The sequence below is a fragment of the Lotus japonicus genome, chromosome 2 (genome assembly GCF_012489685.1).
Source record: "Lotus japonicus ecotype B-129 chromosome 2, LjGifu_v1.2".
NCBI lineage: Eukaryota > Viridiplantae > Streptophyta > Magnoliopsida > Fabales > Fabaceae > Lotus > Lotus japonicus.
In genome coordinates this window covers 85,557,458-85,577,038 of record NC_080042.1, presented here as the reverse complement: position 1 = coordinate 85,577,038, position 19,581 = coordinate 85,557,458, and positions in this window count along the sequence as shown.

Here is a 19,581-nt window from a genome sequence, read left to right as displayed (position 1 = left end):
CAGCACACAAAACCACAAAGTGTGTGGTGGCATTGTGTTTGTCAATACATGTGTGCATCATGTGATGCCATAGATTATAATGTGATAGATATAAACCAAATGTAGTCCTATAATGTTACACGAAGACATGATTTTTATTCAAGCTCCCAATCACATGTGGCCAACTTCCACATTGTGATGTATGTATCCTCAACCACCTCCCTTGACTTGACAAACATGTTCATGCCTAGGAAACATTATTCTTTTTTATCATTTAGATTTGGATTGGATACAAAATAAGTTTGTTGCCCCCCTTCCTATTGTCCGTAGACAAATTAAAACCTTCATGTCCCTATTTCTTAGACTCACTAATGTTGTCTTCTTATTAGTGCTTTGCTGCGAGCAATTAATTGAATATGTTTACTACTGTTTGTGCTATTACTTATTTTTTAATATTTTAATTTTTTTAATTTGATAACTACCTTGACTTCTCATCTTCCACCACATGACCATCAGACCATGTGTAGAACTGTAACTAAATTTGGTTTTTAAATTGCAATATTTTACTTAGCGATAACAAATAAGTCTATTTGAGAAAAGGGATAAAAATGAATTTTGCAACTATTCGGTGTATATTTAGTTTTCAATTTGCATTAACTAAATGGAAAAATACGTATCCCGATACATAAATGGAAAAGTATGATTTTACCAATTAGGTAAATAAGTATGTCATAAACTGTTGACATGAGTCTATGAGAATATGACCTCGTCTACATCAGGTCCGACCAAACTAATAAATAAACAATATCATTGCTTTCTTAAAAGTATTTTTAGTTTTTTTATAGGTAAATGTTAGTTGTTAGTAATTGTTAGTATATTAATCATCCTCAGGGTTCGAACCCTAGACGGCTAGATCTTTCACCCTCTCAAACCCTTATATTTCATAACTCTTTCCACTTGAGCTAACCTTCGGAGACAAAAAATATTTTTAGTTTAAAAGGTCAGGCTTAGACCACTAAGAAAGTTTTGTAAACCTACCAAGCCGGCCTATTTAAATAAAGAGGAGGACTCCGTTTACACCAGTGTGAGTCTAAAACGCTTACACTAATTATTTACCATTGATCTCAATTAAATCTGATGGCTATCAATAAATACAATTTTACAAGTCACGTGTCTTATTTTCTTCACTCCTCACTTCTCAATTGCCCTCGTTGTGAATTTCCACTGCCATTAACAATACTCACCATTGTTGCTCTCTCGTGTTGCGTTGAATAGAAAGAGGGATAAACTTTCTAAAACATAGGCACACTGCAAAAAACGAAAAGCAAGAGGAAGAGCAAAACCAATTTTTATATGATATATGGTTTGGTTAATTACAACTGGAGTTTTATTCTTTTCTGGTTCAATTTAGTGTTTTGCTCCATCCTTTTCCATCGATTTTAGAAAACAACAAGAAAATCAAAAGAAGGAAATATGATATATAAACCTAGACGTGACAGTAACCAAACACAAAAGATGTTCGAGGGACAACGTTGAGTATGGTCGATGGCGGCTACAGAATTCACAGTGAGAATTGTAACACGCAATTGAGAAGTGAGGAGTGAAGAAGATAAGACACGTGACTTGTTAATTGTATTTATTGATAGCCATCATATTTAATCGAGATCAATGGTAAATAATTAGTGTAAGCGTTTTAGACTCACACTGGTGTAAACGGAGTCCTCCTCATAAAGATTTGAAGGGATTTCTAACTTACTAACAACTAACCACTAACATTTGCCTATAAAAATAAGAATAAATAAATAAAAATTTATTTGATTATTTTTTAATTGAATTTTCATTATAATATCTAAAAATTATATACTTCTTGACTTATTTATATGTTTAAACATGTTAGACTATTCCTATTTACTTTGAGTTAGATATAAATATATTACTATATTTTTCTCATTAGCTATAAATTTGATGACATGTTTACAAATAGATTTGTTGGTACACTTGAATGTAATATGACAAAACATGCATTTAAATAGGTTGTCGTGTTAGGTCATACTTTCAACAAATTAAGGTTTAGGATGAAAAAAAAAATCTATAATAAATAATGGACCAGACTCTAAGTCTTGAATTTTTTTATATATGACAAGTCTATTTAAGCAAAGTCTAGCATATTTCCACCCTTAGTGAACCAATATATATTAATATGAATGAAAATAAATTCAAACATGTGTATTTAATTTTACATTTACATGAGTAACAAAAAAAGAATTACATTTACATGAACGAAAATAAAACTCACACATCTCAATGAACAGAGAAACAAGATTTTTTAGGAGCTGTGTTGAATTCAAAAATCTAAACATACTCAAAAAACACTTTCTACTTGAAAATTACAGTGGTCGAACTTTTTTCCCCCTTCCAAACACCCTTCTTTTCTTGGGAATGAATCATTTCATGTGACATGACCACAAAGATCTCATCTATTTAAAATATATTTAAAACATTAAAAAAATGTTTTTGATGGTTTAAATCTCTCTTATGTGGTTTTCCGAAGGAGAAAAATATCTATCTTATGTGGTCATCACAAAATATGATCTATTCTCTCTTTTCTCTCCTCACATGTTACAAGTTCTTAAGAGCTCTTGTGATCTATGAAAGATGGATTCATTAAATTATGGAAGTTTAGATGGTTTCAGACTTTTTCAGGCTCAGCTTCTTCAGTTCATCCACCAGTCCTTTTGGTGCAAATTGCAAGAGTTTAATTCCATTTGAGTAAGATTTCATATTCTGAGTTTAATATATAGAAAAAAAATGTGGTTCCCTTTAACAAATCCATTCATCTCTATTCAAATTAATTAGAATACAATATATATAGAACTGTAGCTAAATTTTGGTTTTAAATCATAATGCCTGAGTTAGTGACAAAGATATTCAAATATAGTAAGTCTATTTCATGTTTTTAACCTAGAAAAATGTGTTTGAAAAGGGATAAAAATGATTTTGCAAATATTCAGTGTGTATTATACCATGTTAAACTCATCACTAAATTCTTAGAACTAGGTTTTTTATTTCACATTTGTTCAAATTCTAACATACTCGTATAATTTATGAATTCTCATATTTAAAAGCTTCATCAATTCATTATTCATCCGTGCAATAATAGATATAGGCCAGTTGAGAGGTTTGAATGAAAAACAAACAATAATAGTGAATCAGTACTTCACTGACACCAACGTTGTTTGCTCTGTTTAGAGGATATAGATAGGAACAAGCATGTGGTATCCGTTCCCAGCCATTCTTAATTTGTTGAGAAAATTATGGGCTGTGGTCACTGGTCCTATTGGATAGCTAGCTTGGACTATCAACCTTCAATGCTAGCTAGTTGCAAAAATTAGATAACCATGACCAAATTGTTTCACAAAAAATAGAAATATTTGATCTTTTATTATCTAGTTATTTGAGGACATTAAGTTGATCTTTTATTCCTATTGTCCTTTGAGGAATGTGTGCGTGTGTTAAGTAATTTTCTTGGGGGCACTTTCTTCTATTATCAAATATCAACATCAAAATAAAGGTACCATCATAAAACATGAATGAGGATGAGAAGAGATGCAAAGTTGAATACGCAATCCTTTTGCTTTATTCATTGTCTCTGCATATTCTCTCCAATTCAACCAGATATTCCTCTTCGATTCCGGCCATTGTTTTGTTTCTCCAGGGAACACCAATCAAATAGATTTTTCTCCCCACTTAAATTAATAATTGTATTAGCTAAAGTTATTTGTCAACCAAGGTTATTTTGACAAATGGCAGCATGTAGTAAAAAGCTACTCTCTCCTTTCCTGATCTTTTGTTGTTTTAGCTTTTGGTCTAAATTTTAAAACTTTTGTTGTTTTACAAACCCAATGCATTTTTTCTCAATTTATTCCATGTATACCCTCATTTAATACTATATCTCTCACCTACCACCTCTTATTTTCACCAATCAAAATCATATCAAGTTTCTTAACCAATAACTATAATGGCAACTTTGGTCCCCGACGTTTACCAATGCCACGATTTTGGTCCCCCACCTAATTTAATTACATGGATGGTCCCCGACGTTGTAGGCCGTGTGCAACGTTAGTCCTACTGTTTATTTCTTAATGGAGGAGGCTTACGTGGACGTCCAGTTGGAGAGAGAAATGAGGTATGAGGAGAGAGGGAAGCACGTGAGTATCACGTGACCCTTATATGAACCCATTATACCCAAACCCCTGACCTCCCTGGAACGAAGAAGGTAACGCGATTTAGATCCCTAGGGTTTCAGATTTAGGTATAATGGGTTCATATAAGGTTCACGTGATACTCACGTGCTCCCCTCTCTCCTCAGATCTCCTTTTTCTCTCCAACTAGACGTCCACGTAAGCCTCCTCCATTAAGAAATAAACGGTAGGACTAACGTTGCACGCAACCTACAATGTCGGGGACCATCCATGTAATTAAATTAGGTGAGGGACCAAAATCGTGGCATTGGTAAACGTCGGGGACCAAAGTTGTAATTAAGCCAACTATAATTCTCTTTCTTCACTTTAACTCAATATTAAATAGGGGTGTTTATGTCAACAAATATATCAATAATTGCACTCTTAAACAATGTGCATAACCTTAAACAATAAAAGATCAGAAACGGAGGAAGTAGCTTTATAGCGTTAACCTTTGGGGATTCATCATGTACCGTTTCATTCAAATCCCCTAGAGTAATCATAACCTTGCATGGTGATTGAATGTACTTTCTTGGACTCGTAAATTAATCCAAAACATTCCCTAATAATTGCCAGCTAATTTCCCCTCTCTAGTCCATGATGAAATGTGACAAATCACCAGCCAATTGGACTTTAATGTACTCTTCACATGGCTTGATCATTATCGGAGCTGCCATTATTATTAATAGATTGGTACTAATTGATACTTGCATGTATATACTATATATACCTTCTAATTATGTATTTTTAATTTTTTATAATAATCTTTAGTATAGTATGGTCTAAAATTAACACATAATTCATGTGCAGATATGATATGCTAAGCACACACATACGTTGATGTATATAAATGGGAAAATAAGTGTTAACTGTTAGTATGTGGTACCAGAGAAATTGACAGAGTCATGAGATTGAAAGTAACAATATGTACGGGATCTATTTTTAAGTTCAATCATGGTGTTCCATTCCATTGCATGCAGTTGCAGGAACATTCCGCCCATAACTTATAATGATGACCTTTCTATTTCCTTTTTGTCAAATTCGTTCCTCATGAGTCATGGCATTGCATGTCAAATTGAAAATGATGTGAAGAAATTCTCCAATTCGTATGCAAGACAACAAACAATTTTAAGCTTGAAAATTGAGACGGGATGATGGCATTTATGTTTTTGTTGAAATAAAAGGCAAGGAGTGTATGTTGTGTATCATCTTAAAAATAAATCACAATCCTTTAACTTATGTTTATAATACTCAATTATACAAGAATTTATCATGCAAACATTGATCCAAACATAGAGTAAGGTTATGCCTAGTAAAATAGCACTTGGTTCTTTGAAATGAAGTAATAATCCTCAAAGGTTGTGGCGTGCGAAAACAATAAAGAGTGCACAAGGCCGTGCGAAAACTATTTATTTTTTTAGTTTCACAAATAAATTGCCGACAATAATATTATTGGCGCTAAACAATCATCACTAAAGACAACTTCTGTTTTAGTGCTGGTTGGATTGGATTAAATTTTGGGTTAAAATATATAACCGTCCCTGAACTTTGAGCGAAATCTGAAAACCGTCCCTCGCCGGAAAATTATCTGAAAACTGTCCCTGAACTATTGAAAACAAATTTGACACATCCCTCCAGCCGCCTTAGCTCCGGCAAAAGCCCTTTTTTTTATTTTTACCCATCCCTTAACTTTGAGCGAAATTTGAAAACCGTCACTTTTTTTTTAATTAAAATTCCCTAATTTCTAAGAATTAAATTAAATCTAATACCCTTTAATCTAAGCCTGAATTCCCAATTTAACCACAATTCTCAAGTTCTCTCTCCTTCAGATATCTCTTTTCTTCTTCTTTCTTCATCTCATTTCCTCCACCAACAACAACATCTTCTTCTTCTTCTTGTTGTTAGAAAAAATTTGGAATTTTAATTCTTAGAAACTAGGGAATTTTCAGATTTTGCTCAAAGTTCAGATTTCAAATTAGGGAATTTTAATTCTTAGAAATTAGGGAATTTTCAAATTAGGTAGATTTAATTCTTAGAAAATAGGGAATTTTAATTTTAAAAAATAAAAATAAAAAAAGACGGTTTTCAAATTTCGCTCAAAGTTCGGGGATGGGTAAAATAAAAAAAGGCTCTTGCCGGAGCTATGGCGGCCGGAGGGATGAGTCAAATTCGTTTCAATAGTTCAGGGACGGTTTTAAGATAATTTTCCGGCGAGAGACGGTTTTCAGACCTTGGTCAGAGTTTAAGGACGATTAAAGTTTTTAACCCTTAAATTTTTGCATAAACAAAACCCGAACATACACCTGATAAAATACAAGATTATTATAATTGAGTATCGGGTTGGTTGGATGGATGTATTTGTTATTGCAAAAGTGAATAGTGCAGAAAGTTAACAGATAGGAAAATAACAGATAGGGGAAAATTGATCTCTTTTTTTTTATTCATAACAGTACCTATCTATTTATAGTGTATAGGCTAACACTTCACATCAATTAACTTGAGTCTCACAACTAACTCAAGCCACAGGTTAGGTGACCATACTACAACTAACCACACACAACTCTAGTTTGAATTAACCACAACACTTCCCCTTAATTCAAACTATCAAAACTTACAACACCTAACTCTCCCCTCAGTTTTACAAACTGATCTGGTTTCACAGCTTTAGTTAGAATATCTGCAATCTGCTCTTCAGTGCTGCAGTGTGCCAAATGTAGTTTCCCCTTTCTCACTTGTTCTCTGATATAGTGAAACCGTGTCTTGATAAGTGCCAATTTTACGTGTTTTTAAATATCATTTTAAGCACTTATTTGACCTATATGCTTTCATTGTTGATTATTTTATCCCCATAAGTAGTTGATTTAGTAAATACTTAATTTTAGTATAGAAATATAGTAATTATTATATTTTTCACATTTAATCTTTTGTTTTCAATGATAGGAGAAAAACTATGAAGATCTGTGCCACAAGATGTCAAAAGGCCAAGAAATGAAGAATTTCGCTTAAGCCAAATGTTTACTCGCTTAAGCGAAATTATATGGCAGAGGGTATCAATTCTGGAAGACAATCTCGCTTAAGCCGAATTCTTTCTCGCTTAAGCGAGCCATTCAGTGGCATAGAAGGAAAGTGAACCCTCGCTTAAGCGAGACTTATGCTCGCTTAAGCGAGCAGAGTACTTCAGTGTTAAGAAAAGGCTCTCGCTTAAGCGAATCTCAAGCTCGCTTAAGCGAGCCAAACCGCCTTGGACCCTTATAAAAGGCCAGAACACGATTTTTCACGAGATCTCTGGCATTCTTCACCATTTTTCCTCCCTAAAACATTCAGAGGAGGCTGGGCTTCATGGAGGAAGGGTCCCTGGGCTAGGAATTGATGGAGTGGTGCTTTGGAGCATGGTGACAACCTCTTGGTGGCTATGGAAAGCTTGAGAAAGTTTCCATCGCCGTGGATTCGTCTCCGTTCTTCGGGTTTCATCTCTTCCTTTCTTATCTCTTGTATATGTTCTTTTCTATTTTTGTATCTAGAATGTTATAGCTTAGTTCTTTGGTTGTTGTAAATTCAATTATTGATGTAAATGGAAATCTTTCATGTATGGTGTTTCTCTTTGTACTTCATGCTTCTAACCAATCAATTGATAATCAAAAGAGCTTCACTAATTTATAAATAGATCGAGAGGTTGATATGAGTTGGTGTATGCTTAGATCAATGAAAGTAGAATGCCTATGTCTTAGGTCACGCCGTGTGTTAAAGTTTTGCTTTCTACACTTCAAGTATCATTGATTTGTGTTAGATTTTTATGGACTAGCATGAGATTGGGAGATAATTGCGGGTCCGGTTCAAGAGAGAAACCACTCAGTGAACTAGTTGTCCTAGAATAAGAATATCTTGGGTATGAGCAATAGTGGATTTCCATGTGACAGGTGGAGTTCTGAGTTCTAACAGGAGTTTCCGGAGTGACAACGGAGACTTGCAAGCCTATGGTACCTTGTCTCAGGATGAATTGGTCATTGAGAATGTCTTTGAGAGAGAACTTGAGCTATATTATTCCTTTTGGGTTTTCTAGATGGTAAGGGATTACGTCTAGGAATTCCAATTGATAGATTCACCTAGGCTAGGGATAGTTAGGTGGATAACTCTCGGCATCGTAAATGAAATGAACCATTGCAAAAGTGTTTGAGTTGAAAGCAATTAGGGGATTAGGGGAATGCATTCTAAATACGTTTTCTTCTTTGTTATCTCTGTAAACCTTCTTTTACCGCTTTCCTTATATTGAAAATCACAAAAACAATTTATCAAACATCTTTTTATCCGCTCAGGTCAATGTTTAACTGGTGGAACTGATGTTCACACAATCCCTGAGGACGATAAACCCGTATCTGCTTTGCTATGATTGAATCATAAAGGTTTAGCCAAAAGCAGTACAAAAAAATGAGGAAAAAACCTTTATCAAATTAGTTTGGTATGCTAGTGTTTAGGTTTGTTGTGTTTCAAGTTCATGTCATTAAAGTTTTAGTACTTAGGAAGTGATATTTTGATATTGTAGATTGAGCGCTTGAATTTGTGATTTTAAGTTCTCCACATGTTTCCCTTGATGTATATAGAAGGTTTGCTCACCTATAAGGCCTAGAAAGTGAAAGGATTAAAATTTGGGTATGGCACTTGTGAAAATTGCATGCAAATTAACTTGAATTGAATCTTATGTTCTTAATGACAGCATGTTTAATTTGAAGCTTCTCTCAAGTTTAGATTGATGTTTCACATGCAATTGAATGAATTTGAAGGTTGAATTATGATGGAAATGGAAATTGGGGGATGAGGTTGTAAAAAGATGGCAATTTCCCCTGTTATGAACTGTCAAAATTATGCAGAAGTTTAGTGAGTCTCGCTTAAGCGAAGACTTATCTGGCTTAAGCGAGACCTGTGTAAGAAAGATCAGTGATTCTGTCAAAGAATTTCGCTTAAGCGAGATTCTGTTGGCTTAAGCGAAATTGACTATGTTTGGCTCTGTGAAGATTTTGGCTTAAGCAAAAATGACCATGGCTTAAGCGAGAACTACCCCAGAAATTTTTTCACCTCTTTGTGACTAATTTGATTTTAAGTGACTGTTAGCAGGAATCTTTTGTTGCTGGTATTGTTTGACCTGAGGACAGTCCAATTTTCTTGGAGGGTGTGAGAAGTTTGATGAGCAATCCTGAACTGAAAGCAAAGTATCACGAGGGAGTACTTTTTGTCCTTCTTTCATTTGTTTTTAATTTCTTTTTAGTACATTAGTATGTGAATAATTAACACTTTGTGATAGATTTCATTGATATCTGACTGATTTCATATGGCATGGTTGATGAAATATCAATTGAATTGCATGAATGTGTTAAAATGCGATTTGAACTGTTGATTCCAGGGTTTATCAGATGTTTTCACTCAAAGATAGCATAATTTGATATGATTGTATAATTCACATGTAATTCATAGGCATAACATGAAATTTTTGAAAATCAGGGATTGCTTTGAACCTAAGCCATGTGAGGGAGTGAAGCCTATACACTTGTGAGCTGAGAGAATCCTCACTGTGTTACATGATTGGTTTTGTTTGAGTCTCCAAATTATCATTGTTGTATGGAATTTCTTGGAAATGATCAAGGCATTTTTTTTGTTCTGCATATATATATCTACTTAGCCAAATAGCCTACATTTTTCATTTAAATTCCATTGTTACCCCTTTGAGCCTAAAAATGTGATTTCTTCTTGTTTATAACCTTGAGCTTAAAAAGAAAGACAATGATCCCACCTAAGCTGAATAGGTTAAGAGAGCATTTGTTCATGATATGGTTGTATTCAAGTTGGGGGGAGAAGGATAATAGTGCTATTTTTGTGTGGTTTGTGTATCAATCTATTTGTACATACTTGAAAGTGAAAAGAAAAAAAAGATGAAAAAGAAGCAAAGAAAAAAAAGAGAAAGAAAAAAAGAAAGAAAAGAAAATAAGAGAGATTGACAAAGAAAGAAAAGAAAGGGTGAGCATAATTGAAAAAGGTGAATGAGAGAGTTGGTAAGAGCATGAGAGTGATTTATTATTTGTGAATGGTTTGAACTGTGATTGCTCTCTTAGCTTGTTGAGTATCTTGCATATCCAGAAAAACCAAATTTCTTTGAAGCCTAACCACATTACAACCCTCAAAGACCTTAGAGATCCTTGATTGAACATGCAACCTTGATAACTGCGGAGACGGGTAACAAAATTCATTTATGTGATTCAGTTAGTGAAATGAGTGAAACACTCGCCTTACTTTGAACATAACGAAATGCTGAGTGAATGAGTATCCCTGGTTGGAAAGGAATGGATTGTATGCCTATTGATTTTCAGAGTGGATGTGCATTTGTATCACTGTTATGTTTTCTTTTGTGGGCATCACATCTCTGACTTGGATCACTTATTTGAAAAATAGAGAAATCATGCAGTTTGAGCTTTATTGATTCAGATACCATGTCTGCTTGAATGAAAGTCATTACCTTTTGTTTGAGGACAAACAAAGTGTTAAGTTGGGGGAAGTTGATAAGTGCCAATTTTACGTGTTTTTAAATATCATTTTAAGCACTTATTTGACCTATATGCTTGCATTGTTGATTATTTTATCCCCATAAGTAGTTGATTTAGTAAATACTTAATTTTAGTATAGAAATATAGTAATTATTATATTTTTCACATTTAATCTTTTGTTTTCAATGATAGGAGAAAAACTATGAAGATCTGTGCCACAAGATGTCAAAAGGCCAAGAAATGAAGAATTTCGCTTAAGCCAAATGTTTACTCGCTTAAGCGAAATTATATGGCAGAGGGTATCAATTCTGGAAGACAATCTCGCTTAAGCCGAATTCTTTCTCGCTTAAGCGAGCCATTCAGTGGCATAGAAGGAAAGTGAACCCTCGCTTAAGCGAGACTTATGCTCGCTTAAGCGAGCAGAGTACTTCAGTGTTAAGAAAAGGCTCTCGCTTAAGCGAATCTCAAGCTCGCTTAAGCGAGCCAAACCGCCTTGGACCCTTATAAAAGGCCAGAACACGATTTTTCACGAGATCTCAGGCATTCTTCACCATTTTTCCTCCCTAAAACATTCAGAGGAGGCTGGGCTTCATGGAGGAAGGGTCCCTGGGCTAGGAATTGATGGAGTGGTGCTTTGGAGCATGGTGACAACCTCTTGGTGGCTATGGAAAGCTTGAGAAAGTTTCCATCGCCGTGGATTCGTCTCCGTTCTTCGGGTTTCATCTCTTCCTTTCTTATCTCTTGTATATGTTCTTTTCTATTTTTGTATCTAGAATGTTATAGCTTAGTTCTTTGGTTGTTGTAAATTCAATTATTGATGTAAATGGAAATCTTTCATGTATGGTGTTTCTCTTTGTACTTCATGCTTCTAACCAATCAATTGATAATCAAAAGAGCTTCACTAATTTATAAATAGATCGAGAGGTTGATATGAGTTGGTGTATGCTTAGATCAATGAAAGTAGAATGCCTATGTCTTAGGTCACGCCGTGTGTTAAAGTTTTGCTTTCTACACTTCAAGTATCATTGATTTGTGTTAGATTTTTATGGACTAGCATGAGATTGGGAGATAATTGCGGGTCCGGTTCAAGAGAGAAACCACTCAGTGAACTAGTTGTCCTAGAATAAGAATATCTTGGGTAGGAGCAATAGTGGATTTCCATGTGACAGGTGGAGTTCTGAGTTCTAACAGGAGTTTCCGGAGTGACAACGGAGACTTGCAAGCCTATGGTACCTTGTCTCAGGATGAATTGGTCATTGAGAATGTCTTTGAGAGAGAACTTGAGCTATATTATTCCTTTTGGGTTTTCTAGATGGTAAGGGATTACGTCTAGGAATTCCAATTGATAGATTCACCTAGGCTAGGGATAGTTAGGTGGATAACTCTCGGCATCGTAAATGAAATGAACCATTGCAAAAGTGTTTGAGTTGAAAGCAATTAGGGGATTAGGGGAATGCATTCTAAATACGTTTTCTTCTTTGTTATCTCTGTAAACCTTCTTTTACCGCTTTCCTTATATTGAAAATCACAAAAACAATTTATCAAACATCTTTTTATCCGCTCAGGTCAATGTTTAACTGGTGGAACTGATGTTCACACAATCCCTGAGGACGATAAACCCGTATCTGCTTTGCTATGATTGAATCATAAAGGTTTAGCCAAAAGTAGTACAAAAAAATGAGGAAAAAACCTTTATCATGTCTCAATATGCTTACTTCTGCCATGAGACACTGGATTTTTTGCAAGATTGATGGCTGACTTGTTGTCTATCATCAGCTTGATTGGTCTTTGAATGTTCACACCCAGTTCATTCAATAAGGAATCGATCCAAACAGCTTGACAGGCAGCATAGCAACCAGCTATATACTCTGCTTCACAGGATGAAAGAGCTACTACTGGTTGTTTCTTAGAAATCCAAGAGATTGGAGCTCCTTGAAACTGAAACACATAACCAGTTGTGCTCCTTCTATCCAACTTATCTCCACACCAATCAGAGTCAGAGAAACCTTTTAGCTCATCCTTATTTCTTCCTGTATCAGCTGGAAACCAAATACCAAAGTTCACAGTTCCCTTAACATACCTCAACACTCTCTTTGCAGCCAGCAAGTGAGACCTCTTCGGTTCATTCATGAATTTACTAAGCATACCAACAGCAAAACTCAGATAAGGCCTACTATTACACAAGTACCTTAATGAGCCAATCAATTGCTTGTACTCAGTAGGATCAACATCCTTTTCACTGACTAAACCTTCAAGCTTCAGATTAGTTTCTGCTGGTGTTCTTGCCTCATTGCACTGCATCATATTAAACCTGAGTAGAACCTCTTTTGCATACTTAGTTTGATGCAAAACTATGCCCTGTGTAGTGTACAAAAACTCCATTCCCAAGAAATAAGCTAGTTTTCCCAGATCTGTCATTTCAAACTCTGATTCTAAGAGATGCTTCAGCTTATCAATTTCTGACTTAGAGCTTCCAGTAATCAATAAGTCATCAACATACAGGCAGATCAACAAATCAACATTATCACCTGTCTTCCTCACATACACACCATGTTCTACAGAACATTTCTTGAAGCCATGCACCTGAAAGAAAGAATCAATCCTCCTATTCCAAGCCCTTCGAGCTTGCTTAAGGCCATACAATGCCTTATGCAACCTATACACCTTTCCTTCCTTGTGCTTTACTTCAAACCCTGGTGGATGTGTGACATACACCTCCTCCTCAAGAGGACCGTTTAGAAATGCTGACTTAACATCAAGATGGGACAAAAACCAGTTCCTTCCACAGGCTAGAGCCACCACAAGTCTAATAGTTTCATGTCTGGCCACAGGAGCAAATACTTCAGAATAGTCCAAGCCAGGTTTTTGAAGAAAACCCCTGGCCACAAGTCTTGCTTTATGCTTGACAATTGACCCTTTTGGTCTCAACTTGACCTTGAAGATCCACTTTACATCAATTGGCTTCTTATTGAGAGGCAAGTCAGTTAGCTCCCAAGTATTATTCCTTTCGATTGCTCTTAGCTCTTCAAGCATTGCATCCTTCCAAACTTTCTGTTTTAGTGCATCTTGGAAGTTTAATGGTTCTGCATCTGCAAGCATAGCAAAATGGACAAGATCACCTTCTTCATTGACACCACTATCCGAGACCAGTTCAAAATCTTGTAGTCTTCTTGGTATCTGCCTTTGCCTCTGTGGTCAAGAAGCTTGCTGAGATTGCATTGGATTGTCTATGTATGTTTCTGTCACAACCTCACCACCAGAAACCACTGAGTCATTATCATTGATCCCTCCATTCAGCTCTTGTCCCTCATTCTGGTTTGGCTCCACCTCAAATTGTTCATCAATGACTGGGAAAACAGTACCGCTCACTGCCCCTTTTTCCTAGTTCCACTCCTCATATTCTTTTATAAGGACATCTCTGCTGATGACCACTTTATCAAGGACAGGATCATAGAGCCTATAGGCCCCTGTTGGATGGTAACCAATCAAAATCATGGGCTTGCTTTTGTCCTGCAACTTTGTCCTTGTTGCATCTGGTATGTGTTTGAAACATAGGGACCCAAACACCTTTAAATGACTTACACTAGGCTTGGATCCTGACCACACTTCCTCAGGAACTTTTCCTTTAAGGCTTTTGGTTGGACACCTATTTAGGACATAAGTGGCAGTAGCAATAGCTTCCCCCCAGAACTTGTGTGGAAGATGCTTTTGCTTTAGCATGCTTCTTGTCATCTCCACCAAGCTTCTATTTCTACGTTCTGCCATGCCATTGTGTTGGGGGGTGTATGGTGGAGTGATCTCATGGATTATACCATGAGTCTCACAGAAATCCCGAAACTGATGAGAAGTATACTCACCCCCCCCCCATCTGTCCTCAAAATCTTAAGTGCTTGTCCACTTTGTGTTTCAGCCATAGCTTTGAATTTTCTGAACTCAATCAATGCTTAACCTTTTGTTTTGATTAAAGAAGTCCACAATTTCCTACTAAACTCATCCACGAAAGATATGAAATATCTACTCCCTCCTATGGAATTTACTTCAAATGGACCACATATATCATAAGAAACAACATGAAGAATGTGCTTTGCCCTCATAGGTAAATTGCTGACAAAAGGGACCCGAGTTTGTTTCCCTACTAAGCATACTGAACATGTGCTATCTGGAGCTACTATTTTAGGAACACCTAGCACTAGATCTTTAGACTTTAAATCAGACAAGCTTCGAAAATTTAGGTGACAATACCTTTGATGCCAAAGCCATGCTTCCTGGTCTGGTGTAGTGGCAGCAAAGCATTGTGCTGCAGACTCACTGATACTAGCCTTGAATGTTCTATTCTTAGCCAGAGTGGAAGTCAAGACCAAATTATCATGTTTGTCATACAACTTCAGCAAACGATCTTTCACAGTTACTGAGAAACCCTTTTCTACCAGTTGCCCAACACTTAAGAGGTTACAATCCATTCCTGGCACAAAGAATACTTCCTCAATCACTGCTACCTTCTTCTCATTTCTGTGTATAACAACCTTGCCCATACCTTCTGCCATGAGGTTTCTACTATCAGCCAACCTGATTTTGTTCTTATTTGAGGAATCAAACTCAGTTAGCCAGGTTTTATGTCCAATCATATGATTTGAACAAACTGTGTCCAAATACCAAACATCTGAGACTAGACTTCCTTCATATGTAGTGACCATTAGCATAACTGGGTCTGAATCAGAATCGTCTTGTGCCACCATATTGGCCTCTTCCTCAGCCTTCTTGTGAACTTTCTGATGCCCAGAACCTCCTTTGCCTCGACCACATTCATAGGAAAAATGTCCATACTTTTCACAATTAAAACACTGGATTTTGCTCTTGTCAAAGCCTTTATTTTTACCTTGATTCTTACCAAACCCTCCTTCTTTCTTGTTTGAGGATTCAGGTTTATCATCAGGCTTGAATCTCTCCTTTTGTGAAGCTTCTTTCTGGGATTTCCACTTCCCTTTCTTCCACTTCTTTTTCTTTTCTTCAAAATCATTCTTCTTGGACTGAGCCATTAGTGCTTGATGTGATTCATTCTCAGCATCCCTATCTTTTACCCTCAATTCTTTGGCCTCAAGAGTCCCTTGGAGATCTTCAAGCTTCAATTTGCTCAGATCCTTGGTTTCCTCTATAGCCACAACAATCATATCGAATTTTGGGGTCAGAGTACGCAGTACCTTCTCAACTATAGCTTGCTCTGAAAGTGTTTCTCCACTATTCTTCATCTGATTTGTAAGAGTCACCAATCTGGAGAAGTATTCTGCAATTGACTCATTGTTCTTCATCTGGAGCAATTCATACTGTCTCCTCAAAGATTGAAGACGTACTTTCTTGACCTTCTCATCACCACCATACAGCTTCACCAACACATCCCATGCTTGCTTGGAGGTGGTTGCATCTGAGATTTTCTCAAACACCACGACATTCACACACTGATGTATGAAGAACAACGCTTTCTGATCCCTCTTCTTTGTTTCCTTATGAGTTTCACGCTGAGCATCGGTTGGATTTTCACCCAGTGGTTCATAGCCACCATCCACCACCTCGTTGCACTCTTGAAAATTGAAGATGACCCTCATCTTCGCACACCAGCGATCCCAATTCTTGCCATCAAAAATCGGTAAATTTGGTGGAATATTTCCATTGTTCCCCATCTCTTCTAATCTCTTGTGTCCCTTGGTAAAATTCCCTATTTCACACACAAGAAACCTAGAATTTCACCCACTAGACACCCAATCTGTACCCAGGTAGAGAAACCCCTTTCTCTCGCAGAGAAAGGCTCAAGCTTGTTCCTCTCTCACCAAGAACTCGATCACACAAAGAAGAAAGAAGGAGAAGAAAATCTCAATGACGAAGGAAAGGAAAGAAGAACTCAACTCACAGTGTCGATTCTCTCACACACTATGTTGATTTTCTTGGCTGTTTTCTCACCCTTCTCTGGAACGCAACAATAGCTCTAGATACCAATTTGTTATTGCAAAAGTGAATAGTGCAGAAAGTTAACAGATAGGAAAATAGCAGATAGGGGAAAATTGATCTCTTTTTTTTATTCATAACAGTACCTATCTATTTATAGTGTATAGGCTAACACTTCACATCAATTAACTTGAGTCTCACAACTAACTCAAGCCACAGGTTAGGTGACCATACTACAACTAACCACACACAACTCTAGTTTGAATTAACCACAACAGTATTCACGAACCTGATACTCAAATCAGACTTGATTGAATTACCTACAAATCTATCACATTGGACTCGTATGTCCAATTTAATGTACATTTTTTGCTATTGGGTTGGGTCGGGTTGATGAATCTACTAAACAATAGGTTGGAGTGGAATGAAGTTTGAGTGTGATTTGTTCATAAGTTGTGGACTAATCTACTGTGAGTCCAAGAGAGCAGGCATTGGGCTTGGGCCAGATGCTGATGGAGGGCCAGCGTGGCAATCCGAGGGGTGAGTTTCTTTCCCTCCTGTGGTAGCCGTTGGATTAAGTGGCATGAACGGCCCTGATGAAAAACACGACCCTTATAAGTGCTCTATTATCTCCTTTCTTTCTTTGTTCTGTCTTCTATTTCTCGATCCTTCTTTCTGCATTTGCCTGGAATCCCTTCTTTATGAAGCTATTTGACTGGTTAAAATAATGGTTCTCGCATTTTGTGAAAAGTTCTTCATCTAATGTTGTGCTCTAATTTAAATACACATATTTGCTTAGTGTGGTTTGTGATCTAGGGTTCAATTTGGCACTGTAATCACTCAATTTCACACTCCATTATAAATTTTAATGTAGTAATTTTTTAAATTGTCTTTTTCTTTTTTCTTTTTTTTGGTTTTAAAAACTCAAAATTATTTTTAACATATCGAGATTTAAAACTCTGAAGTATATGTGTGTTTTAAAGCTTGAAATGTTAAAAATACATATGTTTTCGGGTTTTATGTCCTCTCGTATGTTAAAAATATTTTTGAATTTTTTTTAATCAAAAAAGAAAAAAAGAAAAGGATAATTTAGAAAATTACTATAATAAAGTGGGATGTGAAATTAAGTGATTGAAGTGTCAAATTAAAATTTTCCTTAGCCTTTTATGCATGCTTAATATAATCCATGCATTTGTTTATATTTTGAAAATAAAATTAGGAGTATATATATATATATATATATGACATAAAGATGGGAGTATATATATATATATATATATATTAAAAAATAAAAATAAATTTATCAAAAAGCAAAATAAGATAATATGTTCATAAAATTTAGAGAACATGTGACAAGTTCAGGTTTACATATAACATTCCCAAAGTTAAAGCACAAGTTAATCTCTTTACAATGAAAAACTTAAGGTGCTTACAAGGGTGGGCAAGTTTCAAACTGGTCCACCGGTGAACCATCATCATATGCCGTTGGATCTGAGAATTTAAGAATATTCTTGTATTGGATGCTTAGGATTTAATGGATGATAAAAGGGCAATAGGGGAAATAGACCCCCTCCTCTTCTTCTCCCTTTCTCACTGATTCTGCTCTCCGCCACAACCACCACCTTCCGCCGCAGCCTCAGCCCATACTCCGCCTCCTCCCCGCGAGCCCCGACCCCGATGTGGCCGGCTCCGCCTCCGGCTTATCCATGCCGGTCACCTATTCGCAGATCTGCGTTCCCACAACGCCGTCAGCACCAGACCCGCGTGCTACAAGCCACCAGTCAGCGGCCGGCCGCGCTCGCCCCGCGACTTCCAGCCACCGGCCGCCTCCTCTTCCCTTAACGTGCTGCTTCAACCTTCCTACCGCAGCCACCCGCGACCAAGAGAAAAACAAACTCCAAAAAAAAAATCTGATAATGCAAATAGTGTTGAAGCCTTGATCTTGAGGATGTGCTGTCCCTACCGCTCATCTCAGCTATAAGGCTTTAATGCTTTGTTTTCAATCTTGTGGAAGAAGAGAATATGAACCCACAACACTGAAAATGACATTTGAAAAGAGAAAGCTTTCATTTTTACAGGTTTGAAGCCCCACAGTGGTGGGGGAGGAAGCCCCACAGCTCATAGCATTATTAGCAGAAATTAACCATCTGTGATTCTGGGTTTTCTTTTTGCTTGCTACTTTGGGTCTCTCTGCATAATCTCATTCCAGGTTGGAGTTTAGCCACTAAAGTTAGAACCTTTGAGTTTTTTCTCTCTCAAATTTTAAAGAAATCAATTTTTAAATTGAATTTTATGTTGTTTTGAGAGTTTGGTTTTGAATTTGTACTTTTTTTTTTCATGTAGCGGTTTTGGGTTTTGATTTTTGGGTTCCTATTTGGAATATGTGAAAATGGGTTTGGTTTCCAGGATGTTTATGGGGATATTATTCGGCATAGCATTGATGGCAGCAAATCTGGATTGCAAAGGTTTGGATGTTGGTTTTGTTTCATCTCATTTATTCATATCAAAGATTTCTAGTGCTTTTTTACAGATGAGAAGAAAGTTGATCATGATAGAGTCAAGGATTTGGAGCAAATGGGGAGGGGTGGGTGAGGTGGGGAGGAGTTTGAGGTGGTGGGCTCTGGTTAGGGAAGCTGAAACGTGACTGAGGATTGAGGAGAGATGGTTTTTTTTAGAATTTAATTTTTTTACATATTTTTATTTGGAAATTACTATTGTAACTCTTGGTCCACTGGTGGACCAGTTTGAAACTTGTCCACCCTAGTGGGCACTAAAACCGTAAAACTTCAATCTTATGTCAATGAGCTTTACCAAAAAAGTAAGAAGCCCCCTTTAACAAATTAAGTAGTTTGTCTCCATAAAAAAATAGTTAATCTTTCAATGGCTTTCTCCTC